This window comes from Lagenorhynchus albirostris, chromosome 15, assembly GCF_949774975.1.
Source record: "Lagenorhynchus albirostris chromosome 15, mLagAlb1.1, whole genome shotgun sequence".
In the NCBI taxonomy this organism is placed as follows: domain Eukaryota; kingdom Metazoa; phylum Chordata; class Mammalia; order Artiodactyla; family Delphinidae; genus Lagenorhynchus; species Lagenorhynchus albirostris.
In genome coordinates this window covers 61,132,715-61,156,875 of record NC_083109.1, presented here as the reverse complement: position 1 = coordinate 61,156,875, position 24,161 = coordinate 61,132,715, and the positions used below count along the sequence as shown (strand labels likewise).

The 24,161-nt window shown below is 40.1% G+C and overlaps 1 protein-coding gene across 4 annotated transcripts in view; it reads right to left on the bottom strand.

The window, feature by feature from the left end:
* Positions 1 to 22,707, bottom strand: part of MRTFB (myocardin related transcription factor B) — a 201,446-nt gene extending 178,739 nt beyond the window's left edge. For 3 of the 4 annotated variants that reach the window (XM_060124736.1, XM_060124739.1, XM_060124742.1), the window contains exons 1-2: positions 22,622 to 22,707; positions 13,883 to 13,947 (exon numbers count right to left, since the gene is read on the bottom strand). The gene's annotated coding sequence lies outside the window, so the exon portion shown is untranslated. The remainder of the gene's footprint in view (positions 1 to 13,882; positions 13,948 to 22,621) is intronic. The other variant, XM_060124740.1, reaches the window with a different exon arrangement.
* Between the last annotated feature and the right edge of the window lie 1,454 nt (positions 22,708 to 24,161).

The window sequence follows — 24,161 nt, the reverse complement described above, 5'->3', positions numbered from 1 at the left end:
TAGATTTCAGGCAGCCCAGTCAGTACCAAATTACAAAGCCATTCTGCATCTAGCCTGGGAATGTTCTGTAAGGTTTTAGTCATTGCATTTAAATAATACAACTAAAGAATATCAATGGAAATAGGATAATTCTTCTAATATGGTCAAAGTTAAAATAATAAATGCCAGTGATAAGATGATTAAAGAATTGTACGCTGGCAGCTTAAAATTACAGAACCAAGGTATATCTTGAAACCTAAGTGAATTCAGGACAAATACTAAAAAAAAGTACTTCCATACACAGCCAGAGTGAAGCTTGTCATCTTCAAGAGGTCCTGCCAGCTTGGAAGTATAAAAAGATGTGAAAAACAGGTAGACAGACCCATAATTAATTAATTAATTAATTAACTATATATAACAACTAGGCAACTTTAAGTAAATTTCCTATTAGTATCAGAGATGACATTCTACCACAGCACATTCTCTATTGTTTAGAGAATTCCATGCCTATTGGACCAAGGATGGTAATTACGTCTGATGGAAAATATAAGCTTATTTATTCATCATAAATAAAATTCAGTAAGTCCACGTCTCTTGCCACTAATATATAGGAAAATTTTACACTTTATCAAGGGTATCCATTTGAAAACCTATACCGTCTTTTTTCCCCTCCAGTAGTACTTCTCTTTTAGGATTTTTTAAGAAAAGAATCCAATGAACTCATGCAATGGACAAAAAAAATCAGTAATTATCCCTTGTTAGAGAAAACTGTTGATGCATTGTGCTTCAGATTCCCTTAGACATTGTTATTCCTTTCCTAAAACTTTCAGGCTGCCTTTGGACTATCATGTTTTCTGTTCTCAGAGGAACAATTTTACCAAACGATAAGCTTTTAGTGAATTTTGACTGACACAATGATTCCCTGTCACATGTTCTAAACACATCATACCCAAATTCATATCCACATTAAACACTGCTAATCTCCTAAATATTCGGTAACCACGGCATTCTAGACCACAGGTTCTGCAAGCATAGCTTGTGAATATTCTCATTCCCATAGAGAAGCAATAACCATTAAAACAAAAGATGAAAAACAAACCAGAGTATTCAGTCATTTTAACTTCTGGTTTTTGTTTTTCACATTTGTAAAAATGAAAATGATTTTGTTTTAGGTAAAATGGTAGGAAATATGTCCAAAAAGTAGAGACATTCAACAGCTGTTAACATAAACTTCCCATTATGGAACTTTTCCATCTCTCCTCCAATATTTACTTTAATTAAAATGGTGAAATGACACCTGTTGCGGTTGGAGTTCCACTCAAGCTGAGAACCAAATCTGTGTTTCTTCACAACACCTCCACTGTCCATTAATGCCCTGTTACATTCCCTTTTGGAGGAAAGTATTGTTCCGTCACCTAACATCTACCAACAATTTATAACGTGCCAGGCACTGTGCTAGCCACTTCAGAGGCAGAATTTCCACGAGCCCACACAACAATTCTGTGATGGAGCATTTCACAGCTTGGTAGAGTGTTAATGACCTGAAGAACCTGCCCAAGGTCACAGAGCTATTTCCCTTGACAAACAGCACAGATGAAATCTTACACTCCTCAGCAGTGAGTCTCCCAAGCCAGGCCCCAAGCGGGAGCACACCTGTCTGAGGATGTGGACTGTTGGAACTGTGAGCACTTCGTGTTTGTTTTTTCTCAGTGTGGTTACTATTCTCTAATTCACTTTAATCAGACTGTAAGTTTTAACACGGAAGAGAAACGTCGTGACAGGACTAGGTGTATATGACAATTTCTCTCCCACGCTTTGGTATCGTAATCTTGTCGTCAGGCAAGGTCTCTTTTCTAAGACGACAAGACTGCCGTAGAGCTACGGGGTAGAGTAGCTAGCAGTGTGATTATTACTTCTGACCACGTGTAAAGTAGTGCTGAACATTTAAAACAATTCTGATTTAAAAACGTATCCGTGTTTTTCATATAAGTAAATAACACAGCAGAAAGTTATAAATAGGATACACGAATGAGTACTTTATCCTTCATTCCTCCCCAAGCTTGACCTTTGATTCACGACAGCCTGAACAGCGGTTGCAAATGGTGCTCCTGGAGCCCCTTTGGGGCGCCAGTCAGCCTTCCGCTGCCCTCTGGAGATGAGCTGTTCTATGTACGAGAGTTTCATGGACAACACACTTGTAGAAGAAGTTTACAAACCACGCGCTTCCACCCTTATAGCATTTCTCCACACTATTTTGCTATCTCTGAGATGAAGAATAAAACTGACTTAAATTCAAGCGTTACAAACACAGGAGCAAGAACTGGTTGAAGACCTTCTGCATTCTCTGTCTAGTAAGAAAGACTATTCAGTGAGAGCATAATCAAGATCTATCACTACTTAAACTACAGAAACCACTGCTGAAGTACATTAGAAATGTCTGTTTACATACAGAATACGTATTTATTACTTAGATCACTTACCAGATTCTTTACAACTGCTAGGCAACACGTTAGCCTAAATTCCACACACTTGATCAGAGGTGCATTTCAATTGTACATACTTTCCATAACCCAGGCAAATTTTTCCCTAATTAGACTAAATCTGAGTAGCAATAAAATATTTGGATTCCCCCCCATTATTTAATGCTCCTTTTTGAACTGTATTTATCAGTCATTAAAAAATCCAAAAATTAATGGATGGAAATAGTGCATATGTGAAAGCGATCTTGTTTTAGGTGGTGCAGTAGAAGAGTGACCCTGACAAACCCCGAGCCCAGATGCATAAAGGATTCAGGCCTCTTTCTTCAGGGTCACTGTTCACCAACATCTGTAAGGGCTGCTGACTCCTTCTCTGACAGCTAGGCTGTGAACTTTTCTAGTTTGAATGATGCTACCTCTGAAGAATTAATTAGTAAACAGTGAAGCTAAGTACCTCTTAATAAAAATCATTTCAGAATACAGAATAAGCTAGACTCTATCTGAGGCATATTAACTATTTTTTTCCCAGGAGCTGATAAGGGGTACCTCCAAAAATCAACATTCTTTAATTTCAGCTTTGTAACTGATTTCAACAGGGATACAGTTTGCTGGGCTCTGGGGTCTCAACACAGAGATTTTTCCGTATATTATTTCACTAATTTATGCAGGAGTCAAATCCATAATTTTGATCATTAAAATCTGAAATGTATTCTCTTTCCCAGTCTTTGAGCAGCTTTGGTAAAATTCAGAATGCTCAAAGTCTTAGTCTATTAGATATGTGTTGAAACTCCATTTGAAAGAATAAGCATTAATCTATAAACCAAAAGAAAATTATCTGTGTTATATTTTAAATATATACCTTACTGTAATTTAAAAACCTGGGATGCTATAATCTACTCAATTTGAGTTTTTAGAAATGCTCCTTTAGATTAACTTGCTAAAAGACACTTGCCTGCATTGGGGGATCAGGCAAATTTAGTGAAAGTTCTTCGGTGAAAATTTAAATAAATAAATAAATATGGCTCACCCCTACTGCAGGGGGGAAAGAAAGGAATCTAGGCAATAAACAAAGACACTTAAAATATACGCAATTTACTAGAATATCTTGTCATATGGCAAGGTAGCAGGACGAGAGTGTTTAGCCCACAAAAGTAATACAATTGTATTTACGCCTTAAAATGAAAAAAAAAAAAGTACAAAAACCAAAAAACCATCGTTCCCAAGTGTCAACATAATATTACTACTTTAGATAAACAAGGCCCTATTTTTCTAATATTTAAATAATAAAAATTATGCCATATCCAAGCTACCAGTGATTTGGTTTTCTTGAATACAGAGGGAAGACAAAGCTGGAAGCACACTCACCTCAAAATTAAAGGGTAAAAAACCAAAGTCAAATTCCATTTCTACACTAGTGTTTCAATGGCTATTAAGAGACAGGCATCAGGAGTCAGATTTCAAGATGCCAAGATCTGAAATCTGCAATTCATTTTATTTTTATATAAAAGATGAAACTAAATTAACATCTGCTATTCAGAATACAAAATTTAAGTCTTGACGTGAACTGAGTTCTTACTTTTAAGGTGAACTTCCAGTCTTTTCCATTCACAAATAGGACTTGATTTATTAAGTTCCCTGCTTTGTATCTCCAGAGTTGATCAAAGCACATTTTCTTAGTACAATCTGTATTGTTCCAAGTGTTTTATAAACATCTCTTGTGAGAGTTTACAGGAGTGATGTGAAATCATATCCAAGGTTTCATCCTATGAGTCAGTTATTCTTAAAAGGAAATAGAATCTGTCTTTATCACCTTTATTTCCCTATGTATCACAAATCTAATTCTAATCACAAAATTTTAAAAAAATAATTAGCAGAACTGTCAGTAGATAATTACTGACATTAAATACTCGGCAGGACAAAGAAAAAAAAAAAGGAAAAGGCGTAAGTTCATTACCTGGACATGAAAATTACAGGTCTATACAATATCTGAGCTTTTCTAACAGTCCCTTAGCCACCAGGTAAGCTTGTCCACTATGTAGCCCTATACTGATAACTCCCAAATCCATATTTCCTGTCCTCACCTGAGATCCAGACTGTCCATCCAGCTGCCTGTTGAACCTGTTCTCCTGAATTCATTCACAAAGATATTTGAGCGAAGAAAACAAGACAGTCCCTGTCTTCAAAGGGCTTCTAACTGTGAAGAAAGGCAAACCAGTCTAATAATCATAAAAATATGTAACATACAAATTGTGATTAGTTCTATGTTCCAGTCTAAGTTGGTCTAAAACTGAACTCAGTTTACCCACTGCACTCCGGTCTGCCTGCTCCCTGAACTCATTCTCGGATGGAAATGTGCCATCACAGGTTACCAAAGTCACAAATGTGGGAGGCATTCCTGGCCCTCCCTTCCTTCTCAGATCTTCTTAATCTCAGTATTTGCAGAGTAGATGTACATGGTTAGCTCTGCCCAGAACAACCTTCTTCCACTTCTTCTGGGAACTGCCAATGAGATGGTGGTAGACAGCTTCCAAAGATCCCAGTGCCTGGTGAAGGCACAAAACCCAAGGCCAAGAGAGCCCCTGGGATTTTAAAAACTAAAGTTGGGAAAGAGGAGCTCTTTCCTCCTCTTGGTTGGAGAGTATGACAATGGCCCCTGCCATATGCAGATGCCCGAGGGAGCAGAGATGGGAGAAAGAATCTCTGTGTTGATGAGACCAGTTCCAATCCACAAGGCCTCTGGCTTTTCCTGGTTTCTGCAGCATTTCATACCTTTTACAACCTTCTCCAGGAAACTTCCAATTAATCCCTCTTTGAACTTAAGATAGTTTGGGGAGGGTTTCTGTTACTTGTAGCCAGGATTCTGGACTAATAGCTCCTAAACACTTCCAGCCTGTGTCTTATCCAACTCTGCCACGAACACCTTAGTTCAGGTCCTCATCACCTCTCACTGGACTAGATCAACAACCTAATGGGTCTCCTGTCCCCAGTCCTGCCCTTGCATCTAGCATCCATAATACAGCAGCCAGAGGGACCACATCACTCTCTCCCTGCTGGAGAGTGGCTCCAGCATCAATACGGGCAAAATCTAACTTCCTGAACAGGGGACACTCAGCTCTCTACAGCCAACCTTCCCCTCCAGGCAAGCAACATTTCATGCTCTGACTATACGGAAATACTTGGGCTATGGCTTAGACACACACACACACACACACACACACACACACACACACACACACACACACACCCCAATGCTGAACTGATTGGTAAGCAGGATATTTTCCTTTCTGAAAATGTGGAAAACCTGAAGAAATTAAAGAAAAGTGGTTTTCTTTAGGCTCACTTCTAGGCATCAAAGTCATCACACCTATGCCTACATGTGCCTACATTTTATTACACTAAGGATGCTAAATACAGCTACCATAAGATATCTGGTCCCAGATATATTGTATACACAGTAACAAGAAACTGAAGGAGAGAATCAATGACCCTAACTAAAAGTTCTGATTGTTACCCACCTTTGTGAATTGAGCACAACACTTTGAATATACTAAAATCCACTGAGTGGTATACTTTAAATGGGTGAACTTCATGATATGTGAATTATATCTCAATAGAGCTGCTGTAAGTGTCCACTCTTCAGTGAGGCATTCTCACCCAGATACAGGAGACTATTCCTTCCTGCCTTCTGTGGACCTCCACTGTCCTCTGTGGATGCTTCTAGCTTGGCGTGTGAGCTCTTGTTCACATGAGGATAGGGCCATGTCTCACTCACCTCTGGATCCCCAAGCCCAATCAAGTGCTCAGTACATACAAAACACTTAAAAACGTTCACAGAATGACGCATGAATTTTGAGCTAGGCAGAACACTGAAAGACATTTTTCTAATTTAGAAAAAAGCACATTCGGTATTAGGTTAGGAAACTTGGTCTTCTCACTTTGAATTAGATGAGAATATTTGAAAAACACGAAAGATATTTAAAACCTCTAACCCACGGTATAGTTAACAGCTGACCATTTAATTTTGCACCAATTTTTAAAATGAGAGATGTGTAGAAATAAGGTGTGATTTTTTTAACTTACAGAAAATCTCAAACAGAGATAAGACTACATAAACAACCAAAGAGAAATAGATAAGCTGGTCTTCATGAAAATAATAAACTTCTTCAAAGAACATTTAAAAAAAAGTGAAAAGACAATTCACAGAATGGGAGGACATTTTTACAATTCATATATCTGATAAGGACATATGCGGGGGGGGGGGTTCATCTAGAATATACAAGGAAATCCTATAACTCAACAATAAAAAGACAACCCAACTTTAAAAATGGGAAAAGAATTTGAATAGGTATTTCTCTAAAAAAGATATACAAGTGGACAAGAAGCACATGAAAAGATGTTCAACATCATTAGCCATTAGGGAAATGCAAATCAAAACTACGAGATACCACTTTACACCCACTGGAATGGCTACTATGAAAAACAAAACAAAACAAAAAATAACAAGTGTTGGCAAGGATGTGAAGAAACTGGAATCCTCTAACACTGCTGATCAGAACGTAAAATAGTACAGCCGCTTTGGAAAACAGTTTGGCAGTCCCTCAAAAAGTTAAATATAGAATTACCATGAGACCCAGCAATCCTACTCCTAGGTATAAATCCATGAGAAACGACAGCAGATGTCCACCCAAAAAACTTGTACATGAATGTTCACAGCAGCATTATTCATAAGAGCCGAAACATGGAAACCACCTAAGTGGCCATCAAGGGATGAATAAACAAAATGTATATCTCCGTGCCACAGAGTTATTCAGCAACAAAAAAGAATGAGTTCTGATACATGCTACAACACAGATGAACCTCAAAAACATGCTAAGTGAAAGACGCCAGACACAGAAGGTCACACATATTTTATGATTCCATGTATATGACATACTCTAAATAAGCAAATCCACAGATACAGAAAGTAGAATGGTGGCTGCCACGGGCTAACGAGAGGGAAGAACGGAAAGTGACTGCTACTGCGCCTGGGGTTTCTTTTTGGGGTGATGAAAGTGTTCTGGAATTAGACAGTAGGCATCCGTGCACAACTCTGTGAATATACTAAAATCCACCGAATTCTATGCTTTAAACGGGTGAACTTTACGGTATGTGAATTACATCTCAATAGAACTGTTACCAAAAAAAATTACTGCACAAAATCATATAGTGACACCTCTGTGTAGGGGTCTGATTGAATCACTTTGCCTGCTATAGGATAACCTGTCATAAAAGAAAACAAAAAAACACACAATCTGTTCAAACGAGGAAAGGATTTATTTTCCTACCACCAAATCCCTACAATGACCAACCATAATATCAAATCCAAAGTAAAAAGAGGAAAGAACGGAAGAGCACACTGCAATTCTCTGGCAGGTATGAAATGGAATTAACCAAAGACTGCACAAAGGAAAATGTTTATCAGAACCACTCACTTCCCTTTGATTACACAGATTTAAACAGGCCCAAGTCCTTTTTAACTCATGAGAAAATGTGCCAGCTTCTTTATTAGCACAGAGCAAGGAAAAACAAGCATTCTCTCCTATAACAAAATTCACATCCCCCAGAAGGTCTGTTTGTACTTGGCGTCGTGAACCTTTCATCTCAGAGCACTGCTAAATTAAACAAGCCTATGTTGTATCGAACACAATGAGCCAGATACCCTGGCAGGCTCCTAAACTTTACCAGTTAATGTTGAAGAACATTAGAAATAAAAGGGAGGGTAAGAATGATGGTGATGGTGGTAATAAAGCAGCTGTGTCTTCATTCCACCCAACATTTCACTAATCTACAGTAATGGAAACATTCTAACAACTGTGAGACCCTTTTCTCTGTTGGTGAACACAAGAAGAGCCAGAGAGATCTGGATTCAAGTCATTGCTTTGTTTTTCTTTTAAGCATACTAGCTGAGTGCCGAAGGACAAATCTCATAACCAAGGCCTTCTATTCTCTAAAACTGGAGTGACTGTATCTAGCCTCAGAGAGTCATTAGAGAACAAAATGAGAGAATACACACAAGAGGTAGAGTCCAATGCTCTATATGTACATCCCCACCATAAATATCCTCACTGCTCTCAACTTTTCAACGCAAATACTGGTTCTGGAGCTTATATCACAGTGTAAGTAATTGACATCAACCTTTCTTTTCTACCCCAAGGACATCTAAGCAACCGAAATATTCTATGAAAATTCCATACTGAATAAATTATTCCCCCTCCCATATAACTGAAAGTAAGAAAGCCATCAATAAAGTCTGTTTTAAATGTATTAAATCAGGGCACGACACAAAGCATTCATTCACCTAAGAGGTATTTAAAAGCAATGAACTGAAAGAGACACACCAAGAGAAACACTTACTATGAGAGACAAATGCCTATTTTCCAGTGCAATAATTGGTAACCTTTCTATAAAGATTGATGCAATCTGATTATAATTCCCAAGTGTCAGTAATCAGTTCTTAAGGTAAAAGAAAAAGGAAGTGGGATGGTTTCAAGCGCTCCAGAAAAGATGTAGGAGGATATCCCTTCCCACTGACAGCAATTAACGTTTGAGTGATGGCTGCTAGAACATTCAGACTGAAAAACTTTGTTACATTAGAATAGACTGAAATCTACTTAAAACAAAACTTACTGGGTTTAGCAGACACAAACATAACCCTCACCATGAACTAGGTGTCCTCTCTGAACAAACTGGAACGAAGGTAAAGCTTGCATGGACTTCCCATATTTGTCATCACAGTGCTAGAATATGCCATACTCCCATGCTGGAAGTCTACTTAAAGAGAGCATCTAGACCCTGCACCGGGAGACGGTCAGACTCCCTCCGCCCAGCTCCAGACAATGTTCCATCACACCACAACACCAGGAAAAGTTTCTAGGGTTAGCAAGGAGGGAAATGTCTCAAGGGCAATGGGACATTCGGAGGCTGGAGATAGCTATTCCTGAAGAGTTTCCCTAAGCACCACATTCATTATGGAACTTGTGGCCCAAAGCTACTGTTCTCTACCTCTCTTTCCAAAACTCTCCCCTTAAGACTCAGAGTTTAATAAAACCTCTCTGGAGGCTTCCCTGGTGGCGCAGTGGTTAAGAATCCACCTGCCAATGCAGGGGACACGGGTTCAAGCCCTGGTCCAGGAAGATCCCACATGCCGCAGAGCAACTAAGCCCATGCGCCACAACTACTGAGCCCACGTGCCATAACTACTGAAGCCCATGCACCTAGAGCCTGTGCTCCACAACAAGAGAAGCCACCTCAATGAGAAGCCCGTGCACCACCACGAAGAGCAGCCCCCACTCGCCACAACTAAAGAAAGCCCGTGCACAGCAATGAAGACCCAACAAAGCCAAAAATAAAATATAAATAAAAAATAAAACATTGATCTCACAAGTGAGAAATAATACAGTCCTCTAAAAAAACAAAACAAAACAAACAACAAAAAAAACCCAAAACAAACAACAACAAAAACCTCTGTGAGAGACCAACTCATTACAGATACTACAGGAGTAAGGCCAGAGTGCTGGCTTTGCTAGGGAGCTGTTACCTATATCGCATATAAGCACTTAACAAGTTTTTTGCCCTCCTACTGCAGTTCAGTACTCTCACCCTGACAATGAAACAGTTTCACCTAAATATTCTACAACCACACACCCTGTATATGAAGACAGAACTTCTCCTCTTTCTAACTTTCCAATTAAATAACCACTTACACTGCCAGTCTAAACTTTAACCTTTATGCCTAAAATAGGAGGAAACTTGCAAATGCACAGAATCCAACCCATTAAATACTAAGAATGTCTTGAAATCTGTTTAAATACAGTATAAAATTTTTTACAAATGCAGCTAAAAGAAGTAAATGATAAAGTCTTAAGTTTAATTAAGACTCCAGTTTTACTACTACTAGTAATGCCTCACTTTCCAGGAGTATTTTTAGAATTGGGGTTTTAAAGCATGCAATTAAAGAAATTAACTCATCAGTGAAATGAAAGCTACAATATAAGCAAATCCCTATACTACTGCAGAAAAGAGATATAAGAACCCAGAACTTTGGGTATTTTAGAAAACGAATACAGAATCATACCGTTCGCCACAATATGATATCAGAGGGTAAAGTCCAGGAAATCTAATTAATTTAGACCCTACTAATGAAGACTCAATAATTTCCTTTCAAGTCTGCCTAGATTTAACTTTAGACTATTTATTAAGGAAGGAGTTGCTAAGAAAATTAAAGTACAAATAAAAATTGCTAGGGGATTATTTAATAAGTTAAATTTTTCTACATGCAATAACTGCTGCTAAAATACTGATTAAAACTAGCACATGCATTCTTTAGAATCCCATACTCTAGTGGAAACAAAATGTATGAAACAAGAGTCCTCAACATTGCTTAAATCTATTAGATAATTGTTTCATTCTCTCTGTTTATTTTGGCTGTGAAAAACTGGTTATGCGTCAGAAAAGCTTAATAGGCGGGATACTTAAAGATTTACACATTCTTCTTAATGGCTAGCAATCTATTCATCTACTTTTATTTTTAATAAATGCTGAATCCCAATTAAAATATAACTCAATTTCTCTCCATTATAATTTAAAATATATTTGGGGACATTTACTTCATCCTTGTCTTCAAATAACATAACTGAAAGATATTCCCATGTCTGTAATATGAAACACAAATAGGGTTCTTTAATAAGATCTCGTACGTGACCTACTTCACTTACTTTGCCCTTAACAGCAACAAGAAGAAACAGACAAAAAAGCAGATTTAAAACACAGCAGTATATGTGATTCTGCAAAGAAACGGGACAGAATCCAAATCAACAGTCCAAACAAAACATCACAAAATGTTATGGTAGCAAGTGTCACTACAATTATGCATGTCTAGATTTAGATGCATTTAAAAATCACAGATGCTAGCTTTATTCTCCAAGAAATTAAATTTCTTAATTAAAATTTAAGGCACTTCTCATTTACATCTTAATTCTAACTTAACAATGATGATATTCACCAATCATTAATTCCTTCAAAAACGATCTGAGTGTCTGCCATGTACGTGCCAAATATCACATTAGTTGCTGGATGTAAGATGGTGAATAAAACACACTTGGTCCCAGCCTCAACAAGGTTAACTTGGAGTGAAAAGTAAAGCACCCACATGAAAGGCATTCTATAAGATGCATTTTACGTCAAGGAAAAAGAGATGAATTTTAACTGGCTTTTTGTTAAGTCAAAGAACAAACAGTAGGTCAATAACAAAGTTGGTATCTGTTCCATGTGAGACCTTCCTTAGGTAACCCTTATTTGATTGAAATAAAATCTAAAACAAACATAAAATTAGATCTCACATTCATATCAGAAACTGGCAAAATCCTTTGGACAGATGAGACTCAATATCAATATTCATAGGTTTACACGTGAATACATATTCACATAACTCAGTAATACTCTGTTATCACCTAAATTTGTAAATCACATTCCGTACGCTATTCTACAATTGGTATTCATGTTTGAAAGATATTAAGAAGTTAGTTTTTAAAGCTTCTTTAAGGTCCAATGTAAGTGAATAAAAAACAAAGGTATTACTCTCTATAAAGGAAAACTTTCAGTATCCAAGACAATTAGTTAGTTGCCAATAATTTCAAATTATTTATAATGAGTTAATCAGGGCAATAGACCTAAAAACAAAGAACTCAACATATTTTAACATTTTCATCATATTTAAAGTCCAAGAGAGTGTCTCACTTACACATGAGAATCACAGGTATGTGCTCGATGAGGAAATTCTTTATGTAAGACTATCAAATCAAAGAGGTCTTTAAAACATAAGGTTTACTCCAGTCAAAAACCCTGCTATCTCAAAAAAGATACTGGGGTTTCCCTGGTGGTGCAGTGGTTAAGAATCCATCTGCCAATGCAGGGTACATGGGTTCGATCCCTGGTCCGGGAAGATCTCCCATGCCGCGGAACAACTAAGCCCGTGCGCCACAACTACTGAGCCCGCGTGCCACAACTACTGAAGCCCACGCGCACAGAGCCCATGCTCCGCAACGAGAAAAGCCACCACAATGAGAAGCCCGGGCATCGCAACAAAGAGTAGCCCCTGATCGCCGCAACTAGAGAAAGCCCGTGCGCAGCAACGAAGACCCAATGCAGCCAAAAATAAATAAAGGAATAAAATTAAAAAGAAAAAAAAAGATACCATTTTTTTCTCCTATTGGACTGGCAAGGATTAAAAAGATGAACAAAACTCAGTGTGGGTAGTTATACTTCTAAGAAAATAAATGAACATGAATACAATGATTTAAGTACAGAGTTAATCAACACACTATTATCCACTAGAAACAATCTAAATGGTCATCAAAGGAATGATTCAATAAAGTATGGTGCCTGTAAAACAATGGAATTACATGGTCAGTAAAAATGATCATATATGATTATGCATGTCTCTTAACAATTCATGTGTAGAGATATATAAAAATATTGTTGCATTTAGGGCTTCCCTGGTGGCGTGGTGGTTGAGAATCCGCCTGCCAATGCAGAGGACACAGGTTCGAGCCCTGGTCTGGGAAGATCCCACACGCCGCGGAGCAATTGGCCCCGTGAGTCACAATTACTGAGCCTGCGCGTCTGGAGCCTGTGCTCCGCAATGGGAGAGGCCGCGATAGTGAGAGGCCCGCGCACCACGATGAGGAGTGGCCCCCACTTACCGCAATTAGAGAAAGCCCTCGCACAGAAATGAAGAGCCAACACAGCCAAAAATAAATAAAATTAAAAAAAAAAAAAAATATTGTTGCATTTAAAAATGACCACCATGTACAGTGTAAACCAATTTATTTAAAGATTTGTATATAAATACTTCTATATTCATAGATAAATTTCTAAAAGGATTTTCACCAAAATATTAATATTAATGGCAGCCATTTCTGGGTGGCAGGAATTAGGTGTCATTGAGGGAGGTTTTTTCTTACTATTATAATAAGAAAATAAACAACACATTTTCATTTAAGAAAATAAAGTGTTGCAATCTCACCAAGTGGCTTCAAATCCCTTCAACTCCCTACTTTAAAATCAAAGTTTTCACTGAATGTTGCAAGTATATGTAATCACCAAACAGCTTATGGATTTCCACCTGTGGGACCTCCTTCTCAGCACCATGCTTTAAAACAATGAGATGATGGAAATTTAAAGATTCAAGTCAAAGAAGTAAGGAAGCCAAATGACCTTATTCAAACAGTCCACATTCCTGGCATCTACCTTAAGAACCTCAGGTTCTATGAACTTAAACACTCCTAAAACAATCTCCCTCTTACATCTTAAGAAAGCAGGCTATGGAGAGGAATTTTTTAAAAATAAGAGACATTTCCTTTAAAAAAATTAAATCATAAAAAACTTACCTCAGTAAAAATATTTAATTATTTTCCTGTCTTACATTCTCTTTCTTAGCACCTTCACTGTGAACCTAGAGGGGAAAAAAGTTAAAATTACTTTTAATTGAACATCTACTCATGCCAGGCAGGGTGGTCAGAGAAAGCCTCCTGGAGCACATGAAGTCTGAGAGGGATTGGAAAGAATAAAATACAAGTTACTAAAATGGCACGACTGGGAAGGAAAATGAGCAGGTGTAAGTGGAATTAAATAACTCTTCTTAAATGGTTGGAGGACCTACACATGACTGTATCCAATCTTGCAGCAGGTGAAAAGCTGGGTTGCTAGACTTAGAACACCTGCATCTGAGTCTCAGCTCTACCACTTCCTAGCTTGTCTGATGTTGAGCAAGTCCATAAACCCATGTGCCTCGGTTTCCCCACGTGCATAATAACAGGATCCAACCCACAGGACTGCTGAGGGTTATATGAGATAATCCACATCGGGGACTTCAAAACAGTTCCTGTAACATAATAAATGTTCAATGAACATCAATTTTCGCTTTTATTATTATATGTTCTTATATGAAATAAATCCATTTGCCTCTCACCACCTCCACCACCACCATTATTATTACTGTTACTATTATTATTGAGAAGTGGCATAAGCCTTATCTTCAAGGGGTTTACAATGTACTGGGTGACAGATGAATTACCCAGACACATAATACGAGGCAAAAGAAAGATCAAAGTCAATTATTCATTTACTTATTTTAAAATATCTGAGTGTCTGTTCTTTGCCAGGTATTCTGTATTCTTTGGTGGACATGAGGGACATGGTTTCTCTCCTCACAGTTTCCAGTCCATCAAGGCCAAGCTATAGGACCGACAAGCTACACATGGAGACAGATCGTGTTTTTTACTGGGTGCAGGGCAGCACATATCTAAACTGGTAGAATTAGGTAGCAGAACATTCTGGGTGGAAGGGATGGCGTTATAGGAAACACGGGGCCTTTGGGGAAAGCTAAGCAGCCTCTGGTCAGGGTGCATCGGAGAGGGCAAGCAGCAGCAAGGCTAGAAAGGCAGGCAGGAGGGGCCTCAAATACGGGGCTGAGTTTGTTCTCTTCTCAGTATATTGATCATCCTGCTCCGAGTGAATCACAACTTGCTTTTAACTTCAAGTCTAGCATCATTTTATCATTTTTCTTTTCTGTTTTTGTCTTTTAAAGGTGAGAGGGGAAAGAGGAAGAAAAAGAGCACAGCAACCTCAATCTATGTTGCCGCTGGCAGTGATGGTGGTGGAAGCGGCACTAAGTGATGAGTCCCAAGCTCTTTTTAATTCTCCCAACATTCTTACCAAGCCAGAAATGTTCCTTTTACTGATTAGGAAACTGAGGCTCAGAGTAGTCAAATAGATCCCCAGATGTCCACAGAGCTCATAAATGCAGCCACAGAATTTAACTGTAAGCCTGACTCCCAAGGCTTTCTTTTGTTTTAGGCAAAAATGTATAAAGGATTCTGCAGAATTTAACGTCTGTTAAAAACTACTTAGAACTTCAGGGTATATAAACTTCTGTACTTACACAGAAATAAACAGCCTTCATACAAACAATCAAAACCACTTACAGGGACTTCCCTGGTGGCGCAGTGGTTAAGAATCCGCCTGCCAGTGCAGGGGACACGGGTTCGAGCCCTGGTCCAAGAAGACCCCACATGCCACGGAGCAACTAATCCCGGGTGCCACAACTACTGAGCTTGAGCTCTAGAGCCCACGAGCCACAACTACTGAGCCCACATGCCACAACTACTGAAGCCCGCATGCCTAGAGCCTGTGCTCCACAATAAGAGAAGCCACTGCAATGAGAAGCCAGCACACTGCAACAAAGAGTAGCTCCCACTCAATGCAACTAGAGAAAGCCCGGGCACAGCAACGAAGACCCAATGCAGCTCCAAAAAAATTAATTAATTTAAAAAACAAACCTTAAAAAAAAACCACTTAGAAAAGATAAAGGAAAAGAAGATCTCACACAAAAAAATATATATACATACATGTATATGTGTATATATACACACACACACACACACAATAAATTTAATAAGAAATGGGCAAAACCTATATGAGAAAAACTTGAAAATGCTCCAGAAGGATTCGGGAGTAAAACCAAACAAATGAAAAAATACACAATGTTCCCGGATAGGAAAATTCAATATCCGAAAGAGATCAATTCTCCCTATGTTAGTTTATAAATTTAACACGATCTCAATTTGCCTAAGTTCTTTTTCTTCTGGAACTGACAAATGATTCTAAAGTTCACATGGAAAAATAAACAAGCAAGAATTGCCAGGAAAACGAAGGGCAACAGGTGAAACTAGTTTTACAAGGCATTAAGACATTTTATAAAACCAATAATGTGTACTTGTGCAGGAATAGAAAGACTTAATGGAATAGAACAGAAAGTCCAGAGATGCACCCCAATACATCTGGAAATTCAGAATATAATGAAGGTGTATTGTATTCTGAAACAAATGGGTAAAGATAACTGGTAGCCATATGGAAAAAGTTGAATCTATATATCACTCCTGAACACCAGAATAAATTTTAAATGGATCAAAGGTTTAAGTGTAAAAATGAAACCATAAAAGAAAAAAACACTGAAAGAAAAAAAATGGGCCAAATCCAAATTCTTGGAGGCCTTTCCGTGACTCAAAATCCAGACACCATAAAATATTAACTACTTAAAATTTAAAGAAAAAACTTAAAAGCCTTCTCTATACAAAAATACATGACAGCAATTTTTTTAAAAATGACAATCTTGAGGAAATTGCAACTCACATCACAAAGGGCTAATCTCTCTAATTTATAAATTCCTAGAAATTGGGCTTCCCTGGTGGCGCAGTGGTCGAGAGTCCACCTGCCGATCCAAGGGACAGGGGTTCGTGCCCCGGTCCGGGAAGATCCCACATGCCGCGGGGCAGCTAGGCCCGTGAGCCATGGCCGCTGAGCCTGCGCGTCCGGAGCCTGTGCTCCGCAACAGGAGAGGCCACAACAGTGAGAGGCCTGCGTACCGCAAAAAAATAAAAAAATAAAAATAAATAAATTCCTAGAAATTGATAAGAAAAAAGTGATCCAAAAGAAAAACGCGGAAAGGGCATGAACAGATGGTTCATAGAAAAAGAAACAGAAACCGCCTTTAAGCACGTGAAAAGATGCTCAGCCTCATTCATAATCAAAGTAATGCTCATTAACACCACGAGTAACTTTTCACCTTTCAGACTGATACAAATCCAAAGGCTGGTAAACACTCTATTGGGAGAGGCTATGGAGACAGGTACTCTAGTGCATTACTTGCAGGAGTTCAAAATTGCACAACCCTGAAAGAGGGCAGCATTTATCAAAATTATAAATGCATTGCTCACTGACCCAGGAATCCCACTTCTGGAAAGATATCCCACAGATACACTTCACATATACGAAATGACATGTACACAAGTTTATTCACCACAGGCTGTGACTGGAAGAGACTGGAAAACCCTCAAGTATCCATCACTTATTGGGGTACTTCATCATTTACTGGGGCTACTTACTAAGCTCTGGCCCAGGCCACACAATGGTATATTCTGCATCTGTTAAATCAATGTTTTCTATATACTAATGTAGAAAGATACTAAAGGTATACTAACTGAAAAAAAAAACGGGGTCAGAATAATTTACATTTTATATAGAAAGGAGGGGATATATAGAGTATACTGGCATCTACTTGTATCTACACAAAGAAACAGTAGGCATCTATAGGAAACAAATAGAAAAAATCATCTGTGGCCGAAGGGAGCATATTAGACCAAGACAGAGTTGGAAATTAGCCTCCTCAAAATACTCCATTTTAGTTTTTGAACCACATGAACATTTTATATATACAAAAAGAATTTTAAAGTGTTAAAAGTATAACTCACAGGACGAAGAGAAAGAGAACTACTTATCACCTAGAGTCAAAATCCGATACGCATTAAAATAGAATTTTTTCCTAAATTAGGAGTTTGGGATTAACAGATACACACTAATATATATAAAAAAGATAAACAACAAGGACCTACTGTATAGCACTGGGAACCATATTCAATACCTTGTATAACCTATAATGGAAAAGAATCCGAAAAAGAATATATATATATATGTGTACATATGTATATATGTATGTATGTATAACTGAATCACTTTGCCGTACACCTGAAACTAACACAACATTGTAAATCAACTATACTTCAATTTAAAAAGTAATAGTAAATAAAAATGAAAGAATTTTTCTCTGAAATTAAATATTAACAAGCAAGATTAGTGTGGCCATCACTAAAAATCATACGAGACAATCCGATTTTTTTTCTTTAATCAAGCTAAAGCACATGATTATAATAATCTATAAAAGCGCTATTTGGGGGGCAAGGAATCAGAAGAGAGAATAGGAAAGCACAACGAGGATGCTTTAGCCTAATGCTTCTCAAAGTATGGTCCCTGGACCAGCAGCATCAGCATTACCTGAGAACCTGGTAAAAATGCAAATTCTCAAGCCCCAGCCCAGACCTACTGAACCAGAAACTCTGGGAGTGGTAGGGAGTAATTCTGGTAATACACACTCAAGTTTGAGAGCCAGTGATCTGGTCAAATGCTTCTTACACATCCTCATGCATCACTTGGAGGAGGATATTGTTAAAAAGCAGATTCTGGTTCAGTAAGTCTGGGGTGAGTCCCTGAGTCAGCATTTCAAACCAGCTCCAGGAAGCTGCTGATGTGCTGCTGGTTTGGGGAGTGCACTCGCGAAGAAAAGCTCAAATCCACCTGGGGAAGAAATCCACTTCTACTATATTTGTAGAAGACTACAAATATAGTCTTCACGTGGGTGAGTTTCCTATGAAATTTGCCCTCAGTAGCAGAGTCCATACACAGGTTTCCAGGGTGGGAGACATCATGTAGCCTCCCATGTAAGTTCTGTCTTTAACTCGGAATAAATACATTTTCAAGCATATGTCTTATTAAAATAACAGTGAATTGTTGAAATTCAATTTAAGGATGTCTCGTTTGAGACGACTTTCATTTATAAGTGGACCCATGAACCTTCCAGAATGGGGGAAAAAAAAACAAGAAGGCATATTCATAGATCTGCCTGGTTATACTGATTAACTTTATTTCAAACACATTAACCATACCATCTGCTCTCCATGAAAAATCACCAGTTTGTTTCCTTCTAAACATTTTGAAAATGGTTCTTATATTTACAAACACTGATTCTCCATTTGTTTTACATGGGGGGAAAATCTTTAAAGGCATCTTCCAAGTAAAGAATTCTAGTTGAGATGGAAGGACCTGGAACTGTTATGTATCTTCATTTTGCAAGTCATCCTTTGTATAAAGTTTTTGGTGTTAAACATTAATCAATGTGCTGAAATTTCTACATATCCCTATCTTACGGCATCTATCGATAAGATGCCATCATTTCCAGACACTATTATTTTATGTACCACTAAGAAAGAACAAAAGTTGCCAATTAAACCATCACTTGTCAATTTTAAGATATAGTCCATCTCAGATATGCATCTTAAAAAATATATCAATGAAATAGCTTAATTATAAATCTCAGAGATATACATATAATAAATTATGCATTTTCATGCACAGAGGCATGGATTTTTGTCCATACAACAATTTGTTCCACGCCTAAACACTGGAACAGTTTCAACTTCCATGCAATATTATTTGGTTCATTTTTGTACATATGAGTATTTTTTTAAAAGGTAGTGATTAAAAAAGAGTGACCTCTTTTTACCCTGGAACATGATACTGCTTACACAAAGTAATACAAATTAATCACTCAATTTGGATAAATTTCCAATCCAAAAGTATTCAATGTAGCTATCTCTAGGCTATTTATTTATTTTCCCCCCACAATAGGTGTTTAATGAGTGAGTAAATAATGTCCCCCTGAAAAGACCCCCACCCCAATTAAAGGCCAACTGCAGTAACACTTCAGGGTTGAAACCCTGCTTCCTTCCTGCTAGGAGGTGCCATGTCATTTATTGACACAAAACAAAAACAAAACAAAACAGGGCAAACACATTTCTTAATTGCAGTTTGTTAAAGTCCTGTTAAAACATATGGGTCAAGGGGAAGTAAAAATAATGAGAGGATCACTGTAAGAAAAACCTTTAGGTCTGGCACCTGGGAGACCTCTGAGGAGGAGGCAGTGGGAGAAACTTCATGTTCTGAAAGGAAGGAGCCCCCCAACTCCCTTCTTCCCTCTCACCCGATTAATCCCACCAGAAACTACCAAGATGCCCGGATAAAAGGTTTCAAGTTCAAGAGTCACACTCTCTCCAAATACAAAAAGCAGGTACAAAATATACCCTTCTTTTCTGACAAAAGCCTTTACTTACATGCTTGTTTCCATAGCACCTTTCAAAAGTAACAAGCAATGAACAATAAACGAACATCTTATAGCAAAGAAGCAATTTATCTATCCAAGGAAAAGGAAAAATAAACTTCCTTTGTAGATTTAACAAAAGTTGAAGAAATTCATCATGTTACACTGTAGCTATATAATAGTCGGAGATGAACTTTCTCAACTCAATTTGCATTTTCCCCATAGCAGCAAGACTAACAGAGTTTCAAATGAAAAGAATTTCTAATGAATCATATTAGGAGGACTGAGGACAATATGATTATAGGTCATTTTAGTTTTCACCCTTGTACAATATGCATTGACCAAATTCTCTAACATGGATATTAGTTAAGTAGAAAAAAAGAACAGGGAAAAAATGTTCCCAATAAAAATTGTTTGAATGTCAGTTAAATTCTGGCCCCCTCCCTGTTATAACTGACTAGACAACGACGACTGTTCTTTAGAGTGGATCTCAAAGGAGCTAGTACGGTCCTCTAAGAGACGTGTTTAGTTATCAAGTGACTAGGGCACACCACTGGCATTTAGTGTCTGGAAGCCAGGATGCTTGAACTTCTCACAATGCATGGGACAGATCTACATAATGAACATTTATCCTGGTCCTGAGAATCGTTTCAATGACCAGCCAGATTTATCACGGTAACTGGCGATACTTTAGAACATAATACTAAACAGTTTTCACAAGAAACTATGGAAAAACCCCAGTAATTCAGGGGAAGGTAGCTAACGTGAGGGAAGTTGCGATTGAATAATAACTCGTGTCTGAAAATTAGCGACCATTTCCTCACACCATGCATTAACTCAACATATAATTGCAGTGTCACAATACTGAGCAAACCTACACTACTAAGTAACATAATGGCACCGAATCAAACACAAAGCAAAACAAACAAACAAAACCTTTCAATCTAGCTAATATTTTATTCATTATCATCAGTGATAAGCGGTGGAATGCAGCATGGTGCCTCGAAGCAGCAGTACCTCCAAGCTTGTGGCACAAAAGCTGCCCTACAATGTCGTTGGAAAACGTGGCGTTCATGGAGGGGTTATATTAATATTATTTACATGTTGATTGAGATAGTCTGTACTTTACCTTGGCATGTTATTCCTAATTCAACCCGGACTTGTTTCTCTCTTCATTATCATAAAAAGTTTATCCCAACACTTAGGCGTCCCCTACCTCTGTGTCTATCTACCTCTCTGATCTTTCCTTTTCTTGTATGAAATAGCTTCTAATATTTTTACCTCTCTTCAGGCCAAGCTTATTCACTAGAAGCAGGTACAGCACAGCAGTATGTGTTAGATGTGATATGGCAATGCATGTCATATATTGTTCTCCTTTTACTTCTCCCTTACATTTAAATCGGAGCATCACACTGATTTTCAATTATGTATGTAGGTAGGTTACATTACTGACGAAGTTCATTTCAGAGCTGTAATGGGGGCTTTACAAACTTCTGCTGCAAGTGGGAGGAGCCTTGGTCTGACAAAGTTGAGCACCACTGCTCCGAAGAGTGGAATCACGTGCTTAACCAAAAACAAACTTGAAAAGTTTCCTTTGCTTAAAGCAAGCCCTGGGCTGCAATAGTCCACTTCCATTCGATCTGACGCCCCACCCCCGGCACACACCGCTGCTTTTAAGCCCACTTCTGCCCTCACACAGGGCCAAACAAAAGTTATTGACCATTTCGGGAGCAGGGAACCTTTTCGGAAATCGACAAAAGCCAAGGACTCTCACCCAATAAACTCATATGCCATGCTGCATTCAAGCAGGGGGAGGGGGTCCCCAGACACACCCTCTGCAGCCCAATAGGGACCGGAGGAGTAGAACTCGAGCCCTAAAACCCAGCGAGTGGGGGTGGGGAGAAGGATGGGAGGCAAGTACGGGGCGGGGCGCTGGGCTCGCTGTGCCTGGACTTAAACCCCGATTCTACCGTGTCCCAGCACGGAGACCCGGGGCAGGGCGCTTCACCTCTCCGTGCAGCCCAGCAGTGGAACCGCGTAAGCGCGGGCAGACGGTTAAGGCTCAATAAATGGTGTTGCCGCGGGCAGCAGCGCCGCGTCCACGGCGCCAACCCGCCGCCGGGGGAAACTGAGGCGCGCCTCGCGGTTGCACCCGCGTGCGGGGACTGGCTGCGAGGAGACCGGCCCTGCGGTCCCGCGGCCCTGGCCCGGCAGCCCCGCCCCGCCCGCGCGGGTCCCGGGACGGCGCGGACCCGGCGGCTCCGCTGCAGCCGCAGGGCCGACTGGAGAGGCCGCCCAGGACACGGGCCGCCCGCCCGGCTGGCTCCCCCGTCCGGCCCTCGGTCTCCGCCGCGCTCACCCGCTTCTCAGCCCCAACGGCAGACGCCGTCGCTGCCGCCGACCGCAGCTCACCTCTTGGGCCGCCGCCGCCGCCGCTGCCGCTACAGCCGCCGCACGATCTCGCGAGACTTCGCTCCCCTCCGCGCTTCCCCGCCCTCTCCGCGGCGCGCGCGGACCCCGGCCTGTAGCAGGCTAGGCGCGCTCCCGAAGAGCCGCCCCTTCGCCTCGGGGTTAGGTCTAGCCGGGCTCGCGACCCCGCGTCCCGGTCTCTGCATCCATTCCGCCCACCTCCGCTCCGTGAAGGTGAAAGGTTAAAAGCCAGGTGCGGGACGGCAGCCTCCCTCTCACCTGGCTGACCGGGTGCGCGTGCGCATGCGCGCGCCTGGGGCCCCGGACCCTGGAGCCTTTGCAAAGGCTGTGACAACAATAATCCCAGCAGCCAGTCTTGGAATGCTTCCTGGGTGCCGAGTACTTTTACAGCTCCTCCTGGGTCCTCACAAGAGCCCCCAAGAAGTGGGTATTACCATCCTATCCGTTTCAGAGAGGATAAAATGGAGGCTTGGCCAGGTTAACAACTGCTACCTCTAGGTCACACAACTAGGAGTGGGCATCCGGGGTTGTCTGACGCTCAAGCCAAAGCCCAGTTTTCCCGCCTCCATGACAATCCCCAGACCCTGTCCCTGTTCCTTCCGCTGAGGGCACCAAATCTCAGCCCTTCTTTACTTCCCTCCCAAGGTTCACCAAGGTGAGAGGAGGCACTCCTAGGAGGGCAGTTGCTACAGTCCCTCTGGTTTTATGGAGCTCCTGTCAGGAAAATGCTTCTCCCCCATTACACGAACTTCCTAAACCTCCCTGTGCCAGACCCTGTACAGGGCCCTGAAAACTACTTATATTCGATGGTCTCCTCTTTATACTGGTGGCGTTTTGATGGTAGAGAGCACAGAAGAATGGGACACAGGACCCAGAACCAGAATGTACATGGATGTCAGGGGGCGCAGAGAAAGGTGTGACTTATTCCTAGGGGCAAAATCTTAACCTTATACATATAATTGTTTCTAAAAAAGAGAGGCTAACATTTATTGAGGGCGTTTCAAGGTCACTACCAATATTCTTCTGAGTCAAGTCATAGGAAAATGGGGACTCAGAGAGATGAAGAAATTGGCCTAAGGCTCCACGGTAAGACAGGGTTTGAACCTGGGTCTGAATCCAGAACTCAGTACTGCCTTGCACTAAAGTCCCATGAGCTAGCATGTCTGGGCCAACAAGCTGCTGTAAAATCAAAAGCCTTGGAGTTTCTAGCTATTCCTTAACCTTGCATCAGGGTCTGCAGGGGCTTGCCCAGGCCACCTGACAGTCACATCCATCTCAGCAAACTCTGGCCTGCCCACCCTGCAAGGCTGCTCACTCCCTCCAGAAATAATGCCACTTCCTGCAGGCCAGAGGTAATAAGTGCCCTCCAGGTGTGAACAGCACCCAACCCACCTGGAGGAAGTGAGCGAGGAAGGGAAATCACATCTGATGGGCAGCTACAGGGTACCAAGCACTGCTCCAGGTGCTGT